Genomic DNA, 27,079 nt, shown 5'->3' on the forward strand with positions numbered 1-27,079 from the left:
TAGCAAATGGTAGTTTCTGCTCTCAGAATTATATAGGCCAAAGTGTTCTCCATGCTTTATGGTGCTAATCTCTATGACTTTCATTTAAGTATTTGTTAAAGCATTTGAGTCAACTCCAAACTGCGTTAATAAATGTCTTGGTCTTACCTTCAGAAACGCTCAGGCTTCCCACTAGGATAGTCCTCTTTCTGAGCAAGCACTTTAATTTTATAACTGAATGGCCACAGTTGTCATTTCACTCCCAAATTAGAGCACATGTGGTCACCTGTATTTACTAAAATCATACTAGTGTTTCAGACATTTTGCAAAAGCATTAATGTCAAATTGTTGATATTTAGCTCAGGGTGCAGCAAGTCTTCATTGATTAATTTTGGAAGAGTGCAAGATTCATTCAAACTGTTCTTTCTTTCACATTCTTAAATTTCTACTTCTGAATCAGGTCACACATTTAGAAAACGATGTTTTCACAGTCCTATAAAATTTAACATTTTTCTTTTTGTCAAAGGTCACTGTAAGAAATAAACACATGAAGATTAGTTTATATCTTCAAAAACCTATAAAATATGCAAATCAAGATATCATGTGCTCCCCCTACATAAAAGCCCATTGAATGGTTCTTTTGGATTCTAATGACTGGAATAAATTTAGCAGTATATAGACTTGGATTTGCTTTTTTATTAATTCATGAGAACTTTATAATCTTTCATAGTTTCATTGTGTTCCTTTTGCATGGCTGTTGGGAAGTTATCAGCTTAGTTATATGTACCTGTGATAGATTGCTTTGACTCTTTTTATTATTTAGGATAACTATCTCACCTCTAACAGTTAAAATTTTTTGTTCGGCTATGAGAGGCAGAGATTCATGAAGTGGTTAAACAGAAAGTAGCCAAACTCCACTTATAGAGGAATCAGGAGGTGGCAGTTCAGGCTGATGTTACACTTCCTTGGTATCAGAGAGACAGGCTCTTACTCTCTTTCTGCTCTGATATTCTTAGTTCAGAGCTTCCATATTTGAGGTCAATCCATAGTTAGTAGATGCATATTAAAGCTCCTACTGGGCAGCCTATGTTCCAGGAAGAGAGTAGGAGAAGGCTGAGAGGTAAAAGTCGTATTTAAGTTCAGCCACTTCCCATTTTCCAAAATGCTTTCCCAGAAGTTACATCTAGAAAATTCCACTTCTGTTCCATTGACTAAAATTTAATTAAATAGCCACTTCTACCTGTAGGGGAGTCTGAGAAATAGAGCCAGGCACATTGCCCCATACCAATTCTAGATTCCATTAGAAAGACATCAGGAGAAATGGTTATAGGATAGACAACTAGAATATCTACCTCATCACCCTTGACTCAGAGTTTTTATCCTGTTTTCACTCATTTCAAATTTGTCCTTTTTATTTTCTTCAAATTTGTTTTTGAAGCAGGTGGTATCTAAAAAATAATTTACTAAATAATAGCACTAATAGCTCACATCTGTTCAAGAACTGTGTTAAATATATTGCCTAAATGTTCTCATTTTATTATTTCAGAAGCGTGATGAGGTGAGTTCTAATTTTATCTTCATTTTACCAATGAATCCATTGATATATAAGAGAGTTTAAATACCTTGCTGATGTCACCTAGCTAATATATGAGAAATACATAGATTTCTTTACTGACAGGCTCATCTGCTCATTAATTTATATATTCTCTCATCTTACATATGAATGAGTTGACCTATATCCCTTTACATCCTTAGCTGGGGGAGGAAGTTTTTGTTTTTTGTTTATCCCCCACCATGGCTGAGATAGACAAAAACTTTTCAACAATTCTTCTACCTTTCTTACTACCTGTACCTTCATTTCATGTGAAAACTTCCAAGTATTAGATTTCTGGGGTAAGGGGCGCCTGGGTGGCTCAGTCGTTAAGCGTCTGCCTTCGGCTCAGGTCATGATCCCAGGGTCCTGGGATTGAGCCCCGCATCGGGCTCCCTGCTCGGCCGGAAGCCTGCTTCTCCCTCTCCCACTCCCCCTGCTTGTGTTCCCTCTCTCGCTGTGTCTCTCTCTGTCAAATAAATAAATAAAATCTTTAAAAAAAAAAAAAAAAGATTTCTGGGGTAAGACAGACTGAATTGGAGATACCAGACTGTCATTTAGCATATTTAAATCAATGCTTCTAAACTCATCCTGTTTGTAATTGTTTAATATCTAACCTCTGACCATATTGAAAACTCTCTGGGATTGGTGATGGTGTGTTTGTGTGTGTCACATGTGTTTGTGGTTCCTGTTTTAGGAACATAGCTAGCATTTCTTTCATGCTTTCATTCATTCAACAAATTGTCATTAAATAGCTCTTAGGTTTCCAGCACTAGGAGCTGGTGTCACAACGGTGAACAAAGTCTCTGTCCTCATGAAGCTTATTATCTACTAGGGGCACAGGTGAAATGTAAGCTAAAAAATGTGTAATATTGCAGATCATTATAATGATAAGCATAAAAATAAGGGAAGATAGAGAAAGCATTGGGGTGGGGGACAGAAGAGATGGCTAAGTTTTCTCATTATTAAGGTGACCTTGGATGAGACACCACAAGGGTAAGAAGGAGCAAGCCATATGGATTTCTGAAAATAACATTCCAAGAAAAGGGAACAGCAAGTGCAAAAGTCTTGTCAGGGAGCGGGGGTGTGTGTGGGGGGGGGTGGTAAGGGAAGGGAGAGTATGTGAGGGTGTTCCAGGAACAGCAAATAGAGAGCATATTGTCAAGAACTCATTAATAAGCCCAGCTAACAGGTATAGAGCTTTGAAAGATAAAGACGAAATCCAGTTATAAACTCTAAATCTAATCTTAGAAATAATGTAAATGGTGCAGAAGCTACAAAGCAAATGGAAAAAAAAAAGAAAAAAGAAAAACTTGTGCTTGTGGATCTCCCCTTCAGTCTCATGTTCTTAAGCAATCATTGCCTTCCTCACTGCAAGTGTCATCTTTGACAGTGAAGGGCAACATTTCCTGCATGATTATGGCATAGCAAATGAGAATCACAGTATTAGGGGCTTTATGTGAAACCACTACCTTAATAAATCCTTTGAACAAACCTGCAAGGTAACCCATCTCTTTTACAGATGGGTGCAGGGAGATTGTTGCTCAAGGTTCCAAGAAACTAATAGTCGACAACCTTTGACCTTTGAGCAGGGACCTGAGTAAATGTAAAGACAAGCTAGGCACTAATCAGGGGAATACTGTTGCTGCAGAGACCAGTAATTACATTGGTCTCAAGGCAGGGGCATGTTAGGCATGATGGGTGTTTGCAAAGGCTGGAGTCCAATTAATCAAAAACAATGTTTTTTTCAACCAAAGCCTTTGGGAAAATTTTTTGGGAAAGTCTAAATCATGGAGAAAGAAATAAAATCAAGTCTGTAGTATGCGGCTATACTTATAACTTCAAATTATGCTGAGACCCCAAAGTTTATTTTATTGCCTTTTATTGTTTTTTTATTTCTGTAACCAATTTTCTTTCTCTGTCAATACATTCTTTCAAATATTTATTAAATACGTACTGTTTGTGAGGCAGTGGCTATTTGCACATTTGTTAATTCTTGAGTTTAGATAGTCCCTGATCATGCATTCGACCCAAAGGGATTGAATCAAAAGAATAAATGATTCCATCTGAATACTTAAGACACTCCACTGGGAGGCAGAACATTTATACATGTAACTGCCATATAAGAGGGTGATGATATGAATCCTCTAAATAAAGATGATATCAGTATAGACTCCAGTGATACCAAAGTCTTTTTGGAAGAGGAGGAATTTAAGCTTTTGTATATTTGGTCTCCTTTCTACCATTTTTTCAATCTGCTAATATAATTTGTAATCAATTTTCCAAGATACATTGGTTGGTACATAGATAAGTTCTTCTTAAGAAGTAAATTTTGAAGGGGGGAAGACTATGACAACTTTAACATGAAACATTTCAAATTTATTATTGATTTTACTTGCTCACTAAGTTACAATCTATAACCATTTAGTAAAGTATAGAAATAAAATTTGACAAAATTGTTTTTTTCCTTGTATCTGAAACTTCTGTCAGAATAATATGAATACATGGTAAATTTAAAAAGGAAAGACTCCCTGTATTCTGAAATCTGAGTAGAGTCACAGAACAAAACCTTTGTTTAGCTTATCATTTATGCATATATACAATAATATATAGCTATTGATGATACATTTAGAATACTGAGGTGTCTAAAGAAGAGGTCATATTGCCCTTGTCAGTCCTGCAATCCAGAAATAATCGTTAGCATTGTGATATATTTTCTTCCAGGCTTTGATCCTTATGTAATACTTCTATACACCAGTCTCCCATAACTCAAACTGGATGCGGAATTCTGTTTCCTAATGTTATTATTCAAATATAGAACACATAGCTTTGCATATTATTGCAGTTTTCGGGACTAAAATTTTCAAATGGAGGTAATTGTTCAGATGATATTTAAATTAAGACTTTTCCAGTTTTTTGGGGGAATATTATAAATAAGTCTGATATTAACAACCTTTTTTTTCCCCTAAGGCTGAAATTTCATGTCTCTTATATGATTCTTTGATTTTTTTCCAAATGAGAGGAATAGCTATTCACTTGGACATTCTTAACTTTTGATTCCACTTCTTTATGTTATTTGCAACATAGGAATTATTTCTTTTAGTAGAGTAAAAAGATTTTGAAAATATTTTTTATTTCCTTCAAATACTTAGCACATTCTAAGTATTCCCTAAATATTTGTTAAAGTCTAAAGGAAGAACATTTAAGAAGTAAGATTTTTCTTTTATTTAGCTTTTATTTCCAGGACTCATTGTCAACAGTCTCTTGTTTTGACAATTGCCCAGGAGATTATATTTGCTTCAGGTTAAATGCAGAGTTGTTGAAATTCAAACATAAGCTCATTCAGTGAAGGCTCTTATAATTGACAGAAATTGACTTAACTAAACATTAGCCTTGGCAAAATAAATTTGAACTGGCAGCCAATTCACAAAATTGCTAATTGTTCTTACCTGACTGTGTATCTTGGTTGGCATTTGGTCCTTCACTATGACATACATATATATAGTCAATCTCATGTCCTTTTAATATTATTTAAACTTGAGCTTTCTGAATTACTCAAAAATATAATTCACAAATCAAATATTTTATGTGTTTTAGCTAAAGTATAACTTACACTAACATTCCAAAAATGAGAAGATCTCAATCCCTGTGTCCCTCTCTCTATATGCACATGCTATCTCTATGTATGTGGATACATACATAGACACATACTGTCTGTTGATAACAATCTTTTTTATTCATTGTGCACTCATTCAGTCAACTAATATTCCCAGAATATAGGTGGTGGCCTTGGACATAAGACTTTTGAAATACAGTTCCTATCTTAAAGCAGTGGTTCTCAGCCAGGGATGATTGTGTCCCCCAACCTCCTGGGGACATTTGACAATACTGGGAAACATTTTTGGTTGTCATTTCTGATGAGGCGTGGGTTGGACTAATATCTACTGTTTACAGGTCAGGGAAGCTGCTCAATATCCTGCACTGCACAGGACAGCCCACACAACAAGCAATTACCTGGTCTAGTACATCAATATTGCTGAGGTTGAGAGACTCCGTCTTAAAAGATCTCATAATCTCAGAGTAAGTGGCAGGCATATTATTCTATCAATGGAATTAAGACTGTAAGCATCAAGAATAACTATTTGTGGCAGAGATACAAAGGAGGATGTTGTCAACTTTCCCTGGAAAAGACTGAAAGACTTGAGAAAGTGATACAGAGCTAAAGGGGGGGATGAGAGGGGCAAAGAGCAATCAGGGAGAGAAATAGCTTGAGCGAAGTCATGGAAATGTAACATTACAAATGCCTTAATTAAGCTGGAATTCAAAATGGTGTAATGGAGCCCTGAGAAGAGTAGGTCTAGACCTGTAGTCAAAGACTCAATGATCAAGATTCGGTTTTGTAAGCTGAAGAGTTTAGATGTTATCCTATGGGCAAAAGAAATCTACTGGAAAGATCCATGGGATAAAAGACTGTTGACTAGTTTTGTTTTAAATAGAGAAAAAAATACCTCTAGTAGCTGAGAAAAAACTCTATGAAAACAAAAATGATTAGAGGCATGGATGTCAATTCATTAGAGTGCAAGTTAGAAGTCCTGAGAGGCTGCTCTATCTCACTAGAAGTGGGGTTGATGGTAGCTGCTGTATAATGGTAATGCTAAGGAGGCTGAATGGATGGAATGTGTCTCTCCACTGAATGTGGGAGTTGAGATATCAAATCAGATTTTTTTAAAAAAAGAGTTTGTTTTTTTTTAAGATTTTATTTATTTATTTGACAGAGAGACAGCGAGAGAGGGAACACAAGCAGGGGGAATGGGAGAGGGAGAATCAGGCTTCCCGCTGAACAGGAAGCCCGATGTGGGACTTGATCCCAGGATCCTGGGATCATGACCTGAGCCGAAGGCAGACACTTAACGACTGAGCAACCCAGGCACCCAAAAAAGAGTTATTTGTAACACTAGCGGTAGACTAGTTTGTTCAAGGAGATCACCAGAAGAGAAGATTGATCCTCTGAAAATGCCAATATTTAATTATCAAGCAGAGAAAGAGAAAAGAACTTTTGTATGCTGCAATAAGTAGAGCTATGATGGGGACAAACAAGGTGGCATAATGAGATACGAAGAGCATAAGGGTCTCGGGTCAGTATGTGAAATTAAGCTGATGCAGAAGAATTCCCTTTCCACTCCGTATCAACTAAATCATAAAAGGAGTAGTTTTGAAATACTTAGCCAGAGTAAAGAATCAAGAAAGAGGACTCCTTAGATTCCAGAAGGAAGAAAGAAATTCAAGGTAATAGTAATAATCAGAGGTCCACATTCTCACTGAGTTACCAGAACTAGCAAACAACCTTAAGTGATGGGTCTGACACTTTAATACCATCAGAGAGGAGCCCAGGACACAGGGTCCACATACAAGGACACTGGATGTATATTACCTGCAAAAAACTTTGAGACAGGAAGTTTTTCTATGACATCCTTGAAAGTAGGACTAGGAAAATTCTGACCACTAGCCATAAGTTAAAATGAGTCATTTTGGGGAAACTGGCAATATGAAACAGCTCCAAGCAAACTCGGAGTTCCAAATGTCTATTGTTTATGTGGTGTAAGAACGGCTACTTGAGAAATTAACAAAAATCCTAATATAAACTCAGTGAAGCCAAGGACAAAACAAAGAAGGGAATATGAGCTGGCACTTAGTGGGGGTTGCTGCAAACTGGGGCTCCTAAAATACCCCCGTGTCAGTCTGCTCAGGCTGCCGTAACAAAATACCACAGCCTCGGTGGCCTAAACAACAGACACTTGTTTTCTAGAAGTTCTGGGTGCGGGCAGTCCAGATCAAGGTGTTGGCAGGGTTGGTTTCTGCTGAGACCTGTCTTATTGGCTTACAGATGGCCAGCTTCTCTCTGTGGCCTCACATGAGGTTTCCACTGTGCACTTACTCCTGGTATCTCTTCCTATAAGGACACCAGTCCCGTTGGATTAGGGCCCCAACTTTGTGACCTTGTTCAACCTTAATTATCTCTTTAAAGACCCCATCTCCAAATACAGTCATATTGTGGGTTTGGGGTTTCAACATATGGATTTCGAGGAGACAATGCAGTTCATAAAAACCTCCAGGAAGATGACTTAAGAGCAAAATGTTGAAGTCCCCTATGGAAACTCAAAATAAAAGAGTCAGAAAATGCAACAAGCAGAATTCACAACCTAGAACTAGAGATAATAGAACTATCTGGAAGAGACATGAAAATATATGTGTAAAAGTTTATAAATAGAGAAAAAGAAAAAAATAAGCATAGACATTAGACCCAGAGAAGGACCCTAATCGTGATCTGTGGAGTATTTGAGCTGTATGATTTGAAGATTGTGAGCAAACACATTGGTAAAGATGTAGGTAAGTGTAAATAAGCATTAGTAACTTGGAAATAGATTTGATTAAATTAGCCAGACATGCAGCATAGGTGCGAAGATAAAAAGAAAATAAGATAGCATACTGTGGAAAACAGACAAGAGAACTTCCAGAAGAGAAGAGTAGTAATGAAAGACATGATGGCTCAGTATTTTCCTGGACTGAAAAAGGATATCAATCTTCAGAATGATGGAGCATACCGCATCCTTGACAGGATGATTAAAAACAAATCTACACCTAGATGTATTGCAATGAAACTTCAGAACGAACACAAACAAAAAATCTTGGAGGCAATCAGAGATGAAATATCTATTTCAGTCAAAGGAATGAAGATTAGAAGTACAGAAGATATCCCACAGTCATGAGGGGACAAGAAACATAGTAGAAGGATAACTTCAGAGGGTGGATGAAAAGTATTTGTTAAGATAGAATTCTACATTCAACCAAGCTATAATTCAAGAGTGGAATTAAATTTAAAAAATGCTCATAAAAATACCATGAGAATTAAGAACTTAGTCTCACTGAAAAAACCCAAACTATTACAGAATGAAAATCAGTAAGAAGCAACTGAATCTCCTCCACCGAAAATAAGGATGGGATGGTGAGGAAATACTTTGATAAACATTAAGGTGAATGGAAGAAAACTTGGACTGTAAAAATAATATGGATAGTTGGATAGATGGCTGGGTGGATAATATGTATTACTAATTTCTTGGTTATTTAAGACAAGGTATTTTACAAGGCACAAGCAAGACAATGTGGTAGGTTAGAGGAAGAAGGTTAGTGTGAATCCTATCTGAGAGGAGATTAGACATACTGATTATCAGTAAACTCTTACGCATATATGTTTAAGTTTTATGAGTGAACATCAATAGAAAAGAAAAAGAATATGTAGTATCTAGATAAAAGGAAAAGGAGGGACAGAATAAAGAAGACTGTATGAATCGAGTAGGATAAAAATGTGGACATAGAGGATACAGATGAACTAGAGGATAATGGTTTTCTCTGGAAGGAAAGAGTAAAATTGGGGAGGATTGCAAACTGGGCTTATATTTTTTCTAATGTAATATATAGGTCCCAGAAAAAAAAATTAATCCAATAAAGCAAAATATTTAATGTTAATTAAATAGATGAGATTTGTTGGTTGTAACTACCTGGTGTATTTATTATCTTTTTTTACTTAATTACTTAATTATATTAAAATTTTTTTAAAAAAATGTACATGGGTGTTGGATAAAACTGTTCTTACCCCATGTTACTTACTGTGTAACTTGGGTGAAGTTATTCAATTTCTTTAGGTTTCACTTGCTTAATTTTTAAATGTGTACAATAATACAATATTCTGTACCTTCCAGGGTTGTTTTAACAATGTAAAGTGTGTGGCACAGTACTTGGAGAAAATATGCGTCCAGTGTATGGTAACTGGTAGGACTAAAGAGGCAGTGACCGCATGCAACCAAAGAAGAGGAGAGCTTTTAAATAGAGAAAGCAGTATCATCTGTTACACACCTAAGCCAAATGTTCAAATAACTGATACTGACCATTGGATTTAACTCTTACAAGATCATTGATGAAGTTTACCTTAGCAATCTGGGGAGACTGATGAGAATAGAAGACTGTAGTCATGAGTTGAAGAGGGAAGAGGACAGAGGAGAAAATGCTTGCAGCATATTGTTTAAAACAAGGAGGCAAGGAAAAAGCATGTACTTATTATTTACAGAAGCATGAGAAAAAAACAAGTTTAAAAATGGGAGATTGCAAATGTGAACTATTTTAAGTAGTTTGGTTGTGGAGGAAAATAGGTCAGTGACTAGAAGTAGACAGAGGGGTGTGTGTGTGTGTGTGTGTGTGTGTGTGTGTGTGTGTGTGTGTATGTATGTGAGATAGTGGTAAGGATTTTGGCATGTTAACAGACTGAAAGTAGAGATCCAGTGGAAAGGGGCGAAGTGAGAAAATAGGAACAAAGGTAAAACACTGATAGGTCAAGGTCTTAGAAGGGACAGGAGGGGTTGGGATTCAAGAACACAGATGGAAGAGTTGGCCTTAAGCAAAGAAAGAACTACCTGTTCTGAGATGAGAGGGTACTTGAATGTGGATGCTGCTAGTGGTCTGTCTACATGTGAGTGCAGGGCATTGAGGGAGTTTAGGACTCTTCAAATTTGTCTGTGAAAGATATGACACAGTGCCCTCCACTGAGAAAGAATGCGTAATTTTTGTTATTTTGTTGTTTTTGTTGTTGTATGCCTCTTCCCTATCAAGAGTGAGAACACAGGCCTTGAAATACTCCATGAGGGATGTTCCATATGTTGGAAAATTTGGATTCAGACCCAATTCTTCTCTCAAGAAGGGTTTTTTGTATGTGAACAATCACTTTTGGAAACTTCAAATCACCACACTCATTTCAAAAACTCACAAAAGTTCCACAGAAGGGATGATGTGTGAAAGTTACTGGCTAAGCCTTTTGGGAAATAAACAGGAACAAGACTCCACATTTTCATGTCCTCTACAAAATCAGCTTTCCAAAAATAGACTCATACAAGCTGTAGTCACAGTTGAATGTCATGTTTCTATTATTGTGATGACATAAAATCATTAAACCACTGCTAGTAGTAAAAGCAGTCATGTCTGGTAATAGAACTGCTCTGTGCCCATTCGAAGGGAATTGCATTTTAAATGACACATGGAGAGCAATGTCCTCCAAAGGGGAGTGGCGTGGACTGAAGTTTTACTTCCACAGTGATTTATTAAACGTCCTCCTCCGCTGTTGCTGTAATACTTGGTTCTAAAAAGTGGTGTCAAAATTTGAAAGAAGTTTTCAAAAAATGTTTTAGTCATTTGCTGAATTTTTTATATTTCCTGTATTTAAAGTAACTGGAAAAAGTATTAACCCCCTCCCTTAATTTCTCAAGGTTCTTTGTCTAGACTTCTCTTTACATCTTCTCTTTACTCCTATCACACAAGCAGAATTATGACTACTTATTATAGGTCATCCTAGTTAATGCTCACACAACCCATTGAGATAGACATGGCCATGGAGAAATGAGTACAACTGACATTTCAAGATTGAATTAGATCTTTCCACTATCAACTGGGATTAAAATTCAGGTCTGAGTTTTAAAAAATGAAATTTAAGAGACATTGAATTAAATGTCTCTTTCAAGTTCTCACCTATTAAAAATGGACAGGGAAGCTTTGACTTCCTCAGACATTCAAATATCAGTGTCATTATCAATAAAGTTGTACTGAGAAATACACTTTGTATATAAGGTCAAAACAGACTTCCTATCATCCCCCTAAAACTGGCCTGTGGGGCACATGTTGAGAAGGTATATTTACAGAGCCAGTTAATTGCATGTAGGAATAGAAACTGCCTCTTACCTTTCAGGAATAGAGGGTACAGGTGCACTAATCTTAGACAATAGAGCCATTCTTCTTCTTGTGGGGAGGGAAATGGTCAGAGGTTTGGGATTGGCTTCTATCCAACACTTCCAAGAGAGCTGAATGCTTATCAGTTAAGGAAATGGATGATCTCCCCTGGACATGGCATGTACTTTTCTTCCATAGCCTCTCATTCTATGAATTTTATTAGTTTAATACACTTAAAAGTCTCATTCTCTTTTACATAATGAGCTTCTTAACAATAACAAGTGTGTTGATCAAACCAGGACAGGGCGCCTGGGTGGCTCAGTTGGTTAAGCGACTGCCTTCAGCTCAGGTCATGATCCTGGAGTCTCAGGATCGAGTCCCGCATCAGGCTCCCTGCTCGGCAGGGAGTCTGCTTCTCCCTCTGACCCTCCTCCCTCTCATGCTCTCTGTCTCTCATTCTCTCTCTCTCTCAAATAAATAAATAAAATCTTAAAAAAAAAAAAAAAAAAAAAAAAAAACCAGGACAAAACACCAGGAAGCTCACACACTGGGACTGATAAAAGAACATTATATTGGAGGCATTCACAATGGTAGGGGTCTATGCTCTCCAATTTCCCACTGTACTTTGGGGGCAGCATACAAGGATCTAGCAAATCTAAGCATTGGACTTCAGGAGGCTTTTACAAAACTAATTAGGTAAGTAATAGCCCCTCGCCTGGCATGATTTTTTTTTTTTTTTTTTTTAAAGATTTTATTTATTTATTTGAGAGAGAAAGCACAAGAGGGGGAGAGCGGGAGAGGGAGAAGCAGACTCCCCACTGAGCAGGGAGCCCGACGCGGGACTCGATCTCGGGACTCCAGGATCATGACCTGAGCCGAAGGCAGTCGTTTAACCAACTGAGCCACCCAGGCGCCCCTCGCCTGGCATGATTAAGAGCTGGGATCCATCAACTGTGCTAGCATAGTCTTAGCTCCAACTCCTGTTCTGCCAAATGGGACAGCCATACTTTGAGAACATAAGCCTCTTCTCTGACAGGATCAGTGTGCTGGTGTGTAAGCCTTCACGTTCCAGCTCTTTGGCATATTTGACCATGACCAAATTTGCTGCCTCGGCATCTTACCAGAATTGATTGCTTAAGCACTTTGCTCTAGCTGACTTCCATGTGCTCTGCAGGAGGCCACATCCTCCTTTGGGAGACGGGCATGCAGGGCATAAGTTTCAGACAAGCTAATTCTTCTCAGTGTTTGCCTGATTTGTCCTCTTATTTCACTGTGGTGCTTACTACAGTGTATTGTAATATATAACCGTTGAATAAGGAGATAATGCATAGATGAATGAATAAATGAATAATTATATAGGAAGACCATGTAGTCACTGGGCTATCTTTTCTTCACACCACCTCTCCATTCTCCTTTTTGAAAGGTGTCTAGGTACTAAGCAGGAGTCTGCTTTGTCTCTTCTACATGATAAATATCTCTGACCTGGAACTCAAACCTAACTCCATTGTCGAATAATTCCTAGCACATTGGCAGCAGAGTCACTGATTATAGAATAAGGGCTCTCTGTGTCTCTTCATGAAAGCTCTCAAGTTTATTTTTTAGTTCCTTTTAAGATGTGATACGATCTCCTTATTTGTACTAAAAATCCCCTGGAATTAAATCCTAAATTTTAATAATAGCTAGCTTTTTTGGATGATCACTATGTGCGGGTGCAGTGATAAACACTTGACATAGATTATCTCATTTAATCCTCACAGAAACCAAATGAAGTGTTTACTGTCATTATCCCTATTTGATGAAGAGGATACTGAGGCTCACAGAGAATTAACTTGTCCAAAATCATCTAATATCGAGTAATCACAAGTGAATGAGCTGAAAGCACACACGGAAGCCGGGACCAGACTTTCATTGAGGGGAAAACTTACAGAGACAGAACAGTAGCAGGTGAGCGATCTTCTCAATGCCAGTTGCACAGGGAACTGGAATACCAGACATAAGACATGGAAGGGGTCCCAGTGTTGAGCTGTGGGGCTCATAAGCTGCATGGTGGGGGAAACACCAACCCTTCCTCTAGGATGGTTTGGAACTGAGGACCAAACTTGGTGGTTGCAGTTCTATAATGTAACAGAATTGTAGTTTCCAGCCCAAATCTTCTACCTCAGTATTTATAACTGAGAGTTCACCAGGCCAGGTCAAGAAAATTAATCCTTGGCTTTGACCTAGCTATAAAGTGGTGGAACTTTTATTCAAGAGTCTCAGTCTTAAATAATGTGCAAGAAGAACTTGATATAACTATCCATATGTGCATTTCAAGCAGCATCACTGTCTACAGTATATGCTTTTCCTGCCATATATTTTTGTCTCCTATTTCTAGTGGACCATTTGAAATATTTATGTAGTGTTCACCTACGTCTAGCCTTTATAACTCACCATTCTGGTACTTTATGCTCAATTAGAATGTGAAATTTAATTTGGCTATGAGTCACTTTAAGAGGATATGTTGTTGACCATGGAATTGATAGGCTTATCCCCTGGGATTTGTGTGGGGATGGATGGGGACAAGGGAGTTCCTAAGAGGTAGGGTTTCTTAGAGGAAATGATGAGTCCAGTTACAAAGTTTGTGACTTCTGTGCTGTATATGGGTATGTTTAGGAGATTTTAAGCTAGAGTTAATGATATTAAAGACTTGTATCTGTGTCATTTAGGTTATGTAGTTACAGAGTTACTTGTTACATTGAGTTTTATTTGTATATGTCTCAATATCTAACTTCATTCTAGTATCCCTCAGTTTAACTTTATACATTTATAAACTTGATAAATATAAAATGTCTTGAGCTAAGAGAAATTGTCAGTAATTTAATAGTGAAAACATCTTTACTACCAAATAAGAGGTTCATGAAGCCAGGGCTGTGATCTGTTTTGTTAATTGCTATATATACCCCATACATAGATACTAGTTAGAGCCAAGTTGTCACTCCATGAATATTTATTCTTGGAGTGGGAAAGTAATGATGACTCTTTTGCTATGAAAATTGTTTATTAAATCATTTGAATTTTCTTGAGATATGAAGGTATTACTTTTAGTTATGTATATTTATTAAAATAGGTAGAGGTGAAGGGAAGGATTTTTCATACCAAGACTTCTTTGTGTGTTAATATAATGGATGGAAAAAGTGATCATCTTTTCTTATTTACCACATCCAAATCATTTGGTTTTCAGTGGGAAGGGCCAATATTACCAAAGTAATTTTTTTTTTTTTTAATCTTGTGATTACACGTACTTTCAGATTTATAGAAGTGTGTGGGGGAGTGTGGTTCATGATTTGAAAAGTATACTCTTCTCTGGTGATCATCCACTGTTTTGTCTATATAACCTCCTCCCCTGCACAAAAACAAAACAAAACAGGAGTGTTCAACAGGGAGGGACCAAATAAATTCTGAATCTCATAGCTCTACATGTAATCCCAGCTCAGCAGAGTATGGAATGGACAAAGTGAGGGTAACTATCTGATGTTTTCCCCTGCCAGCATTTCCAGTCTAATCTTACAGGCAGAATATTAAGACATAGTGTGTGATGGTTCTGCTAGGCAGCAGTACTATGACAAATAAAGAGAAACTCCTTTGGGCCATGAAAAATGTCATGGTTCTAAATATGGCTACACCTTTATGTCAAAGCACACATACACCCAACTGAACTTCAAGAAGATGTGAAGGTTTCTTGAGTACTAGTTGAAGGCAGTATTCTGTTTTAACTTCTGTAAATTTGCTTTGGTGTTTTTTTCTTTTTTTTCTTTTCCTGGCCCTTATCCATTTGACTTTCTTCCCAATGACCCTCTCTCTGACTTTCTTTAGATAATTTGAAAATACTGACTGTAGAGATGTCAAGGGTGAAAGGGATCTTCATCCCCAGTGAACTCTAAATAGCAACTTTCTTTTCTCATTCCCAGAGGAATTTTTATAATCTTGTTGGAAGCATTTCTGCTGTACTGTAATGTCTACAGAAAAGAATAATGAACAAATCCTCTCATTAACTACATTTTAATGGGCTTTGTTAAAGTCAGTTCACCCCAGTCTCAAAGTGAAAACAAAAACAAAAATCTTAACAAATGAAATTTAGTCAAAACAATATGGTAAAAACAATGTGGAATCTATCCTTGAAATTTAAACTTTTTAGATATAGTGGCTTTTTTGTAAAAAATACTAAAGAACTCTATTTTTATAAAATAGATATATACACAAAATCTACAAAAATTTTTAAAACTATTTTTGAGAGATGTATTTGGGAAAATCTTTTAATGTATCCTATAGAAATGTCTTGATATCACATTAAAACCCCCACATTGTCTCAGTTTATTGCCAGACTATTGAAGTCAGTGCATGGCAATACCATGCCATGCAGTGAATGGGTTATAAGTGTGCTGAGATCATAATCCCTTTCTGCTTTCAGACAGCAAGATAAGGTCAAGGGCAGCTAAACCTCAGAGTCTTTCTCCTCCCATTGTAAGTAAGCATGACAGTTTTTCCTAGTAAGCCATCCAAGCCTTATTTTCTACACAATCCTTAATATGGTGTAGGTTGAACACATTGCTAAAGAATCATTCATTTATTCTTTCAGGGGATGTTTATTGAATACCTCCTATTAATTATGAACCAGTGTATTAGATTAGAGGTGTAAACTTTTTTGTGACCTTGATGAAGTCATAGCCTATAGGGGAGATAGATACCCAGATAACTAAGCATACTACCATATACCATATGCGTAGACTTACTGGAACACAGAAAAGAGCCTAATATTATTTGGAATGAGAAACAGGCTGAAGACACACACCACCAAAGAAGTAATACCTAACTGAATTTTGCAGGTTAAGTGGAGTTTACCAAGAAGAGTATATGTTATAATACTGTTTTTCCAATAAATAATTTTCTATCACAACATTTTTAATGGTTGCATACTATTCCAGGATATGGATAGAACACAATTTAATTGAGCCCTTTTTAGGTTACTTCCATTTTTTGGCAACTGTAAATAACATTGACATAAAGATTCTTAGGGCTAAATCATAGTACATGCCCTTGATTTTCTTCTTAGGATACAGTCCTAGATGTGAAATCATTGGTTCAAAGGAACAACACCTTTTTAAAGCTGAACTACATTTTCTCAAGCTAGCATTATCAGAGTGTAGGGCTTTGAGATCAGAAAAACTTGCATTTGAAATATAAGCATTTCTTCTCTTGGTTATTTGGCCTGGGTAACCTTCATTACTATTACTTTCTTGCTTCAAAAGAAAGCGAAGATCATAATACTTATCTTAAAGTGCTGCATTGAAAACCATAGTAGAGGTTAATAAATACTTATTAAATCTCCCTTGTATTTTTGACAATAGGCACCTTGGTAATAAAATTCAAATGTTTTAAATATTGTAGGTTAGCTTCATTAATATAGTTCCAGCAAGAAATGCACATGCCTAAATAACTACATGGTGTGGTTACACACAATTTATCATATGGCTCAAATTTCAAAAAATCTGACTCATTGTCCACATAAATAACTTTAGAATTGCTGGACTGTGCTCAGAAATTTGGTCTGAAAGACAGAAAAGTTCTAGAATTAGATGAAGATACAGAAGCCTGGACTAAAATCCTCATTCTTTCACTCATTTCCTGTGTTACTTAATTTCTCAGACTCTGTTTAATCACTTGGAAAAAAAAAAAAGCATAAGGTTACATTTTCTGCTTCAAAGACACAAATGAGCAATATAAATATAAAAGATAGATAATAGATCTCTAAATTGCTATTCTGATATAACCTATTATTCTTACTGGTTTTTAAATCTACCATGAATCTTTTTACTTCTTGAGAAAGAAGAGGCAGCAGGCCGAACGTACCCTTCCCTCAAGCTTGTCAGTGGGTTACGCATTTTTCATATTATATTGATGTGGGGCATTGACTGGAAGGATTGGGATTTATTTTCGAACTCCTGTCAGCACTCCATAATTAACATTGCCCAGAAGAGAAATGCTATTTTGCCTCCTGCATCATCAACACAACTGTCAGCAAATAAGGAAGGCATCGTCTTTGCCGTTATTACTGCTAATGTATGAAGTAGAAAAGAACAGCTGAATTTTCACACACTGGGCTGTTGGAAGCACTGGCATTTGGTGAAATTTGTTTTCAATTTCTACCTGCTTCTATTTGCACGAAGAATGTCTTTAAAGGGAAAATATCATTTTTTATCCCAAAGCCTATTTTTAAGCTCCTAATTTGGGAGTTTACTGATTTCAATTTACTGATCTCAAAGTTGTTTATCTCAATGTCGTTTTTTTCTCCTTGACATAAAAATGCAAAGTTAATGTTGATTGCTTACTGGCTAGTTTACTTATCTACCTTTACTACTCTATTTTCTCTGTGTCCTAAATTCCCTGTGATGTTTTAATTCTCTCTCTGGTCTCCAGTTTTGCTTAAATTCATAATGGCAATGAATAGAAATAATCTTTTAGAATGAAGAATTGCAAGGGCTAAATCTTGCTGCAATAAGATAGCAGTAATGTAGATCAGAACTTTAAAAAGGCAAAAAAAAAAAAAAAATCTGTAGCCTCCATAGTTACAGTGTGCTAAAATTAAGTAGTCTAAAGTTATTTTGTTTGAGTTTTTTTGGTTTTTGTTTTTTCAATGACATAATGGGAATGTGAAATAGTACAGCCTTTGTAAAGTAATTTGTTGTTAAAATGCTAAACATAGTTCAATGTTAAATGTTAAACATAGTTACCATATGACCCAGAAATTCTACTTGAAGGTATATACCTAAGAGAATTGAACATATGTCAACCAAAAACTTGTACATGAATGCTCATAGTAATATTATTCACAATAGCCTTAAAGTGGAAACAACCCAAATATATATCAACTGATGAATAAATTAAAAAAAAAAATACTTCATACAAAAGAAAATTATTTGCCACTAGAAAGGAATGAAGTATCGAAACACACCTCAACATGTGTGAACCGTGAACACTCAACATGTGTGAACCATGAACACATTATGGGCAGTAAAAGGGTAGACACAAATGGCCATGTATTCCATTACTCCTTTTACATGGTATGTCCAAAACAGGTAAGTCCACAGAAACAAAAAAAGTAGATTACTGGTGGCCAGGGTTGGAGACAAGAGACCCTAATAGGTGATTGCTAATGGGCATGGGATTTCTTTTTGAAGTGATGAAATGTTCTAAAATTAGATATTGATGACTATTGCACAACTTTGTGAATATCCCAAAAACCACTGGATTGTACACCTTCTTCCCCTCCCCAAGGAAAAAAGTGAAAAGCTTTTATAGAAAAAGTAACACCTTCATTAATAAAAAATAGGAACTGGGAATGGTGGAAATGAAGGGGAAATCATGACTAAACAATTTAGCATCATAAGCTTTTCATGTTAAACATGCTTTATAAACATTTCTATTTTTAATAACTTCAGAATATATGTTAACTAAATGAACCACAATTAAAGATATTTTTTTTGTTTCAATTATACATGATTGCTAGCTATTCACTAGGATAAGATTTTATTTTTTTATTTTTATTGAGAACCACACAGAGTGTCTGTGGTCCCTGACTCACACCGGGTATAGTGGTCCGTCTTCTAGGACCTGGACTTGTACTCTAGGAGGTAATTACTAACTGGCAGCCTGGTAATCTAGAGCTTCTTCTGCTCTTACCTGGGTCACTGCTGTCATTATAACTCATTGTAGGAGTAGACACCTAGGATGACAAGGCCAACAGTGATTGAAGATGTCTTTCATTTACTCCTTATTTGGAGGAAAGTGAGGGGGTCCATTTTTTTCTCATTGAACAGATTTCAAGGCTTCACTTATCTAAATGCGGCAGGCAGGTAATTCACAAACTAGTAGACCACAATCTGACAGCCCAGGATGGAGAATAGAACAACAGGTTAGTATAAAAGCTTCATGTGTCTTTTTACTAATGCAAGATTTAGTACATTTAAGGATATTTTAATGAGATCAAATTTATTCCAGAATAAACAAATGAGAGAAAGAAATGGAGGTCAAAATGTGCTGTCACAGTTCTATATGTACCAGTTAGATCTCCGGGAAGGGACTTAATACAAGTTGATGTGTGATTGTTCCAGTTTTAAAAGAATGTAATTCAGTTTATGTCTAGTTTCATTAAGGCTGTTGGGAGAGCACTTGAGTAATTCAAAGAGAAGAGAAATGTGAAAGGTACCAAATGTACGTACAGAAGTGTGTATTCATCCTACACTTTATTGTTATAACATGCATGGGTCTGTCAACCCTAACATGCAAAGTCTGTTATGATTTCATCCTGTGGAACTGAGAGCTAGCAACTTTGCCACTCAAAGAAGTAATGTGATCATTCGAAATTTGTAGCACTAAACCTTTGTAGTGTGTGACACATTCACTGCGAGGCAGAGAAGATTCAGGGATTAGACATAAACAGACAGTCATATGACCTGTTGGTTAGTGATGGATACTTAAACTAGATTAAAATGAATGGACTAACACTTTCTCTGTCAGTTTTCAGCTCTTCAACCTCACAGCTATTTATGAAAGGGAGATATCTATATGAGAAAAGATCCCAGTTGGGGATTAATCCCCAAATCCCTACGTAATTTTACATAATATAAACAAATGTTATCATAGGACTTGATATGTTACCAAGCCATTTTATGGAGTAATTAACATATCCTGTCATAATCCTATGCAAATGTTTCCCCCCCCTTTTTTTTTTAAATTTGAGTGTAATTGACACATGATGTTACGTTAGTTTTAGGTGTACAACATAGTGATTGGACAACTCATTTTGTTAGGCTATGCTCACCCCAAGCAAGTGTAGCTGCCCTCCATCACCATGCAACACCATTTACAATGTATAGAAACCAAGCATGAGAGTGATTTTAACTTGTCAATAACCAAAGGATAGAAACAAGAATTAGGAAAGGAAGTAAGAAAATCAAATAACATTTCTGAAGCCCCAATCCTAGCACTATTTGAGAAGATTCTAGAATGTTAACACATTCACTTCTCCAGGAATCATAGGAGGTAGACTTTATTTTCTCTAGTTCACAGAGAAGAAAGCTAAAGGTCTCAGGCTTAAGCCTAGTTCTTAGCAGATTTGTCAATTCAGTGCAATACATTTAGAGCTTACATTTTTATTTCAGACCATGCGTTCAAAACACAGTCATGATCCTGGGAAGATACTCAGCTGTAGCATTTGTTGTGAAAATTGTATCATCACTGCCTGGCAGCCCTTGATTAATTTCTTAATACTGTAGTCACCTTCACATTTTACTTGATCCACAAATGTTTTTAAAAAGGTTGCAATTCACTCTTTAGTCAAGGCCCTGGAAAAAGCCCCAGATCAAAAGTAATCTTGATTAGAAAACTCTGCTGTGGATAGACTATGCTATATCTTCAAATGTTCAAAATTGTTCTTGGTACAGGACCAGTTATAACCCTCCTTCACTCTCCCTCCACACACATTGGTCCCACCCTAAATTAAAGTATAAACAAACACAGTAAAGAGTAGTTGGCCTCATAGTAACTGGAGAGATGTAGGGACTCCATAGCATCTAGCAGGGGGTGATAGAGAGGGAAGAGCACAGTCTGCCCTTACCCTGCAACGGAGAAGGAAGTTAAGAGTATCGTAAGCCTTATTCTTAGAGTTCCACCCCCTGTCTTTTCTCAGTAGTGCTCCTTCCCATTGATGTAGTTTTTGGAATGTTGGTAGGTTTGGTGGTGTCCGGAGCCAAGGGCCAAGAAAGAATTCTTGTGACATCTTTGGTGCAAAATGGTGGTCTTATTAAAGCACAGGGATGGGACCTGTGGGCAGAAAGAGCTGCGGCACCAGGGTTGTGAGGGGTGGCTGATTCTATACTTGGGAGTTGGGGGTAAGGAGAAAGGGAGGTTTCCAAAAGAACTTTTTTATGCTAAAGAGGACCTGCAAGATACTGGAGGTCTTGCCATTGTCAAAGTAAGGTTGTTTTTCCCTCTAGTAAAGTATTAGCATTATGGCAGTTGGGAGTTTCCTTCTAGAAGTTAGTTTATTGATAAGAATGCTTTTTTCTTGTAAATCACTAAGACATTTATAAATGAGGGAGACTCTTGTCTTTCTGGATAGTGACTTCCATAACTTAACCATTTGTTTTCCCATCCCTTAGCTTTGGGGCAGCCGGGAGTACCTGAGGAATTTCACAGACATCCCACCTGGGAGTGTGTGTGTGTGTGTGTGTGTGTGTGTGTGTGTGTGTTGGGGGGGGTGTCAGCCTGTGCTTTGTCCTCCGCTTGCCTCTTCTCCCTCACCACCATCATTGAACAGTATACAAACAATAAACTGTGAGGCTCTGTTCCTTGCCAGCCTTTGAAGCTTCTTCCCTCTGTATCCACTGCATTCCTAGCCTGGCCTCCATAAGGGCAAGAGGGATGAATGCTACTGGCCAATGGCCCTGGCGGTTTCTATTCTCATTCAAGGACTAGACCCCTTTCCCAGCCCCAGAGCTGTCACTTGTATTAGTCTGCTCAGGCTGCCATAACACAACAGACTGGGCAGCTTAAACAACAGAAATTTATTTTCTCACAGTTCTGAGGCTGCGAAGTCCAAGTTTAAGACCAAGGTGTCAGGGTTGGGTTTTGGTTAGGCCTCTCTCTTTGGCTTGCCGATGGCCACTTTCTTGCTGTGTCCTCACATGGTCTCTCCAATGTGTGCACACGCTACTGATGTCTCTTTCTCTTCTTAAAAAGACACCAGTCCTGGGGCGCCTGGGTGGCTCAGTCGTTAAGCATCTGCCTTCGGCTCAGGTCATGATCCCAGGGTCCTGGGATCGAGCCCCACATCGGGCTCCCTGCCCCGCGGGAAGCCTGCTTCTCCCTCTCCCACTCCCCCTGCTTGTGTTCCCTCTCTCGCTATGTCTCTCTCTAACAAATAAATAAATAAAATCTTAAAAAAAAAAAAAAAGACACCAGTGCAATCAGATGAAGGCCCCAGCCTTTTGACCTCTTTTATTTAACCTTAATTATCTCCTTAAAGCGCCTATCTCCAAACACAGTCATATATGGGGTAGGAGCTTTAATGTATGAATTTTGGGGAGACAATTCAGTCTGTATAGGTAGGGTTACATTAATTTGCTCAGAGCAGTTATATTCTCCCCCCCACACCCCCAGATCTTTATAATCACCAGAGGGATGCACAGAGGAACTTTAAAAACTGATGCCCAGGCCTTAGCCCAGAATAGTTAAATCAGAATCTTCCAGGCCAGGAAAGGGCATAATCAGCACTTTTTAAAAGCTCCCAGTGTGATTATAAATTTGCATATAGGATTGAAAACCAGAGACTAAGTTGTTTAGAGTCTATTGGCCCAATCCACATTGCATCCCATGTTGTGAATCCCACTGGGGAAAAGGAAGGCGGAATTCGTGCTGGCATCTTAAGCATATTACAATATGCTTAGGAGTATATACTGTGTATTTTAATATACATATATAATATATTTATATATAATATATATTTAATATACATATATATTTAATACACCATATTATGTAGTACTTCAGAAAATATACATTTATATTATATCTCATATACTATATACTTAGGAATATAGGTACGAGATAATAGACAAATGTCTAGAATCAAACACCTAGGGTTCTAATTCTGATTACATGACCTTAACATTCCTAAGAAAAATAAGAATGACAACACTATCCTCCTTTGTTATGATATTAAATGAGATTATACATGCAAAGTCTCAAATAGTCCATCAGTATTATTATTAGCAATAAAGAGATCAGACGGGAAAACCTAAAGTGTGAATTTTGTTTGTCTTCTCTCGGATAGACTAAGATCCTTGGCTTTGGAGCAAGAGATTCAGCAGTGTGTCCCTGCAAAGCCTAAATTAGCTAAATTTTACATATCAAAGTGGTGAGACCTGAGGCAGTCAAGGGGCCTATGGAAATGGCAGAGTAATTCTAAAGCAAGTGGTTAAGGTCACAGTAGAGATACTGGGGGAAACTATGAGCAAAGTTCTAGCTATTCAAGTTGATTTTGAGCTATTCAAGTTCATTTTTGAGCTTTGAGCTCCCTAGCAGAGAATGAAGGCAGCCCATTTTAGGTCATTCCTGTTCTGTTGGAATATGAAATTGCTTTGTGATTAATTTTAAGAATCTACAAACCCAACTTATTGAAAATCTGCAGAAGATATCGAACAAATGTGTTTTGAGTTCAGGCTGCTTATGAGAAACCACTTTTTCTAAAACACTGAGCAGTTCAGTTTGGCATTTCAGTCTGTCTCCTGCATTGATATTAGAAAAAGGAGACCTGGTAGAAATGTTGATTCTGAGTCTTGAGAACCGTTAAGTCAAATCTTTTGTTCGCTTTCTTTTAGAGATGTTCCCTTATTCTCGTCTGAGGTGTGTGGGAAGCCCTGCCGTCTAATCTTTAGCATTTTGATGAAATTGCCACAAAAAGCTTTTCTATGTTTTGTGTAAATCCTTATCTTAATTGGAATTTGAAAAGGGGTTAATGGTGGCTATTTTCCTGGGTATGTTTAAAGTATACCACTTGAGTGTAGAAACACTGGCCAGCAGAAGACGATTACTCTTAAATTGCTTAGTGGGTAAATGCATGGCTTCAGAGCTAACCTACCTGGTTTGAAGTTTTGCCTTTGACATTTACTAGTTTAACTTCTCTAAGATGCAAATTGCTTCTCTGCAAAATGAGGATACTAATAACTTGAACTTCACAGAATTGTTGTGGGAATCAAGTTTGCCAATGCATAGGAAACTCTTAGAGCACTGCTGGTTCATAGCAAGCATCAGTATTAGGGATCCCTGAAGCTTATTTTAAAGTCCTTTGCCCAACCTCCTAAAGAGGTACAAATCCAAAGTCTACAAGAACGGAAACTTGCCTTTGAGCCACACTGATCTGGGTTTGAGTCTTGACTCTGTCACTTAGAAGCTGAGTAATATTACGCAGCAATCACTAGTAGCTTTTGTTAACTCATCTCTGAAAAGGGAAAGACATAGGTCTCCTTTGGATATTTGGCATAATAATTAAATGGGATGAACTTCCATTGCTTATGTCCCAGTTTAAGCCATTACTACCTACCTCCTTTAGGATTGCAGTAATCCAAGTAGAAGCTTCCATTCTTGCCCATTTACAACTTAATCACCATGAAACAGTCTAAACAATTTAAACTATAAATTAAACCACGGCACTATCCTTTTTAGTTATTTGTTTTTTATTTTTTGACACTACCCTTTTTAATATGTAGATTTGTTTTGTATTGTTTTGGAATAAATGATCTTAAAACCATGGTCGCTATGGCCCTGGCCAATCTATCCATGCCTACATCTCCAAGTTTATCTCAAACACCCCTGTTCATATATTACAGTCACACTTGCTTTTTTTTTTTTTTTTTTTTAATATTCCTGGAACATACCAAAGTCTTTCCTACCTCAGGGCTTTGTACATATTCATGCTCACAAAAAAATCCTCGGATCTAAGAAAGGTTGGTTCTCTTTTTCAACCATACTTCTCTACTCAAAGCCATCTCCTCAAAAAGTCCTTTTCTTGCCATCTAAAGTGGGCAGCCCTCCAGGGTGATCCACATCATATCTTATCTCTTTAGTCTATGTTGTTGTCCTTTATCATTATCTTGTTTGTTTACTTGTGGATTTTTTTCTTCCTTGCTACCTGCAGGCAAGGATCTTGTCTGAATTGATCATTCTATTCCACAGCACCTAGCACATAGTGATTTCAGTGAATATTGTTGAAAGGAAGGGAGGAAGAAAGAACAAGAAGAAAGAATGAACACACATACAATGTGCTCAATATATTTTAGCACTATTAAAGAAAACATGTACATCTTAAATATATATAATTTTTGTCAATCATGTCACAATAAACCTGGAAAACTGAAAAAATTAAAAAGTATTAAAAAAACAAAGTTTAATCACTGAGTGGAAGAATTTTACTGACAATTAGATGTTGCCATTCAGCACAGAGTATTGACTCTGGGAGTCGAGTTCTGAGAAGGGCAAACAGAGTAGTTCACTCTCAGAGTGTGTTCTGAGAGTGTCCTCTTCCCCAGAAGGAAGGCAGTGGCTCTCTCAGAGATTGCTTGGCTGGCAATCTCTAGACTTGTCCTCTAGGTAAATGCTGGGCTTGTTAGAGGTTGTCCTCTGTACAAGGATTTCTGTTTCTGCTACAATCATGCCACACCCGAGATGGTCCATCTTCGCGGCAGGATATGGTGCCCAGTCAGGCCTGCATTGGTTTCAACAGGCTAGTTGGCCAAGTTGGAATTGGCCTTATACCTTCCATCATTTCTTCTTTTACTGGCAGCAGAATGTCTATGTGGATAATCTTCATTCCTTGCAGTCTGCATCATGGCACTTCTATTTCTAGAAGGCCAAGATAATACTTTCTCTCCAAATCTGTTCTTGAAGGCTCTTGTCTCACTGAAATTGCTTTTCCTGTCTCCACCAGCTGGACACTCAAAAACATTATCTCAAGAGGACCTATTTTAGTTTTGCCATCCATCATCTGAAGGAAAAAAAATGTGAAGAACTTATTCTGATCTAACGATTGTGTGTGGCTGCCTCAAAGAGAAAGAGATTGAGGGAGAGAGAAGGAATAAAAAAAAATTGGTGAAATGCCTCCTACTTCTCATAAACATCACCTGTCAGTAACTTCTCCAGAAGACGTTCTCCCACAGCCTGTAGGCTGTGAAGTGAGATGTGCAGAGATCTCCTCCCAGCACTTCTGATACTTACCTTACAGTTTGGACTACTTACCTTACTCCAGGCTCCATTTTAAGAGCTTTCCATATATTAGTTTGTTTAACTCTCACATTCAACAGATAAAGAAACTGAAGCACAGAGAGATCAATTGCTGTATCTGAGGTGACTCATGAAGTTGTAGAGCTGATATTCAAACTGGCTAATCTGGCTTCAGAAGACTTACTTTTAACCACTACAATCTATTCCCTCCATGGCAGTACTTTGTTGTCTCTGTTTGAGTCTAGGTCCGTGGGATACAGGGACTCTCACACATATCAAAATAAAGTTTGCAGTTTTATTTAAAATATATTAATCATCTAAAACCAATAGCTTCAGGAAAAAAAACTGCTTCCTATTTGCTTTCAAGCAGAATTTCAGTCTTGTAATCATAATTCTACATCTATGGCTGTCCAATGTTTGAATCCTGCTTACCAAAGAAACAGTCTTTTCCTCAGCATCATAGATGAGGTTTGCAAAAATAAAGGGTTTATATTCAAAACGGTTTAGATTTTTGTTATGGGGCTTTCAAGTATGTGTGATGGTCAGAATGAAAGCCATAGAGAGTAAGCCGCCCGTTTTGTCTGTCCAAGTGTCGGTCGGTCTGTGTCCCACCAAGGAGACAGGAGCAACAGAAGAGGAGAGAACGGATAGGGGCTGAGTTTAAGGAACCCCCTGAAGAAATCAGGCCTTGCATGGTGAGCACAGCCCAAGAAGCTGATAAGAGAGATGAGTTTTCAAAGTAAGAGTTTCCAGTGACTTAGGATCAAAGTATTATAACATCATACTCCTTTAATGCATTATCAACTATGTGTGCATATGTGTATATATATTGAGTCTCCGAGAGACTCAGTTTATTGTTAAGCAGTTGTTTGGGGTTGTTGTGCTACAGAGTTTCCATTTCCAACTCCCAAATATTTAAAGAGAGTC

The 27,079-nt window shown here is 37.3% G+C and overlaps 1 protein-coding gene across 25 annotated transcripts in view; it reads left to right on the plus strand.

Moving 5' to 3' along the window:
• The window catches only part of LRRC4C (leucine rich repeat containing 4C), a 1,180,850-nt gene that overhangs the window by 232,231 nt on the left and 921,540 nt on the right, over positions 1-27,079 (plus strand). For 19 of the 25 annotated variants that reach the window (XM_078058151.1, XM_078058152.1, XM_078058149.1 and 16 more), the window contains one exon: positions 13,096-13,282. The exons of 4 other annotated variants lie outside the window; for them this stretch is intronic. The gene's annotated coding sequence lies outside the window, so the exon portion shown is untranslated. Of the gene's footprint in view, positions 1-5,524; positions 5,651-13,072; positions 13,283-27,079 lie in introns of all 25 variants that reach the window. 2 more of the 25 variants (XM_078058147.1, XM_078058155.1) reach the window with 2 other exon arrangements.

The sequence above is a fragment of the Halichoerus grypus genome, chromosome 11 (assembly GCF_964656455.1).
Source record: "Halichoerus grypus chromosome 11, mHalGry1.hap1.1, whole genome shotgun sequence".
Taxonomy (NCBI): Eukaryota; Metazoa; Chordata; class Mammalia; order Carnivora; family Phocidae; genus Halichoerus; species Halichoerus grypus.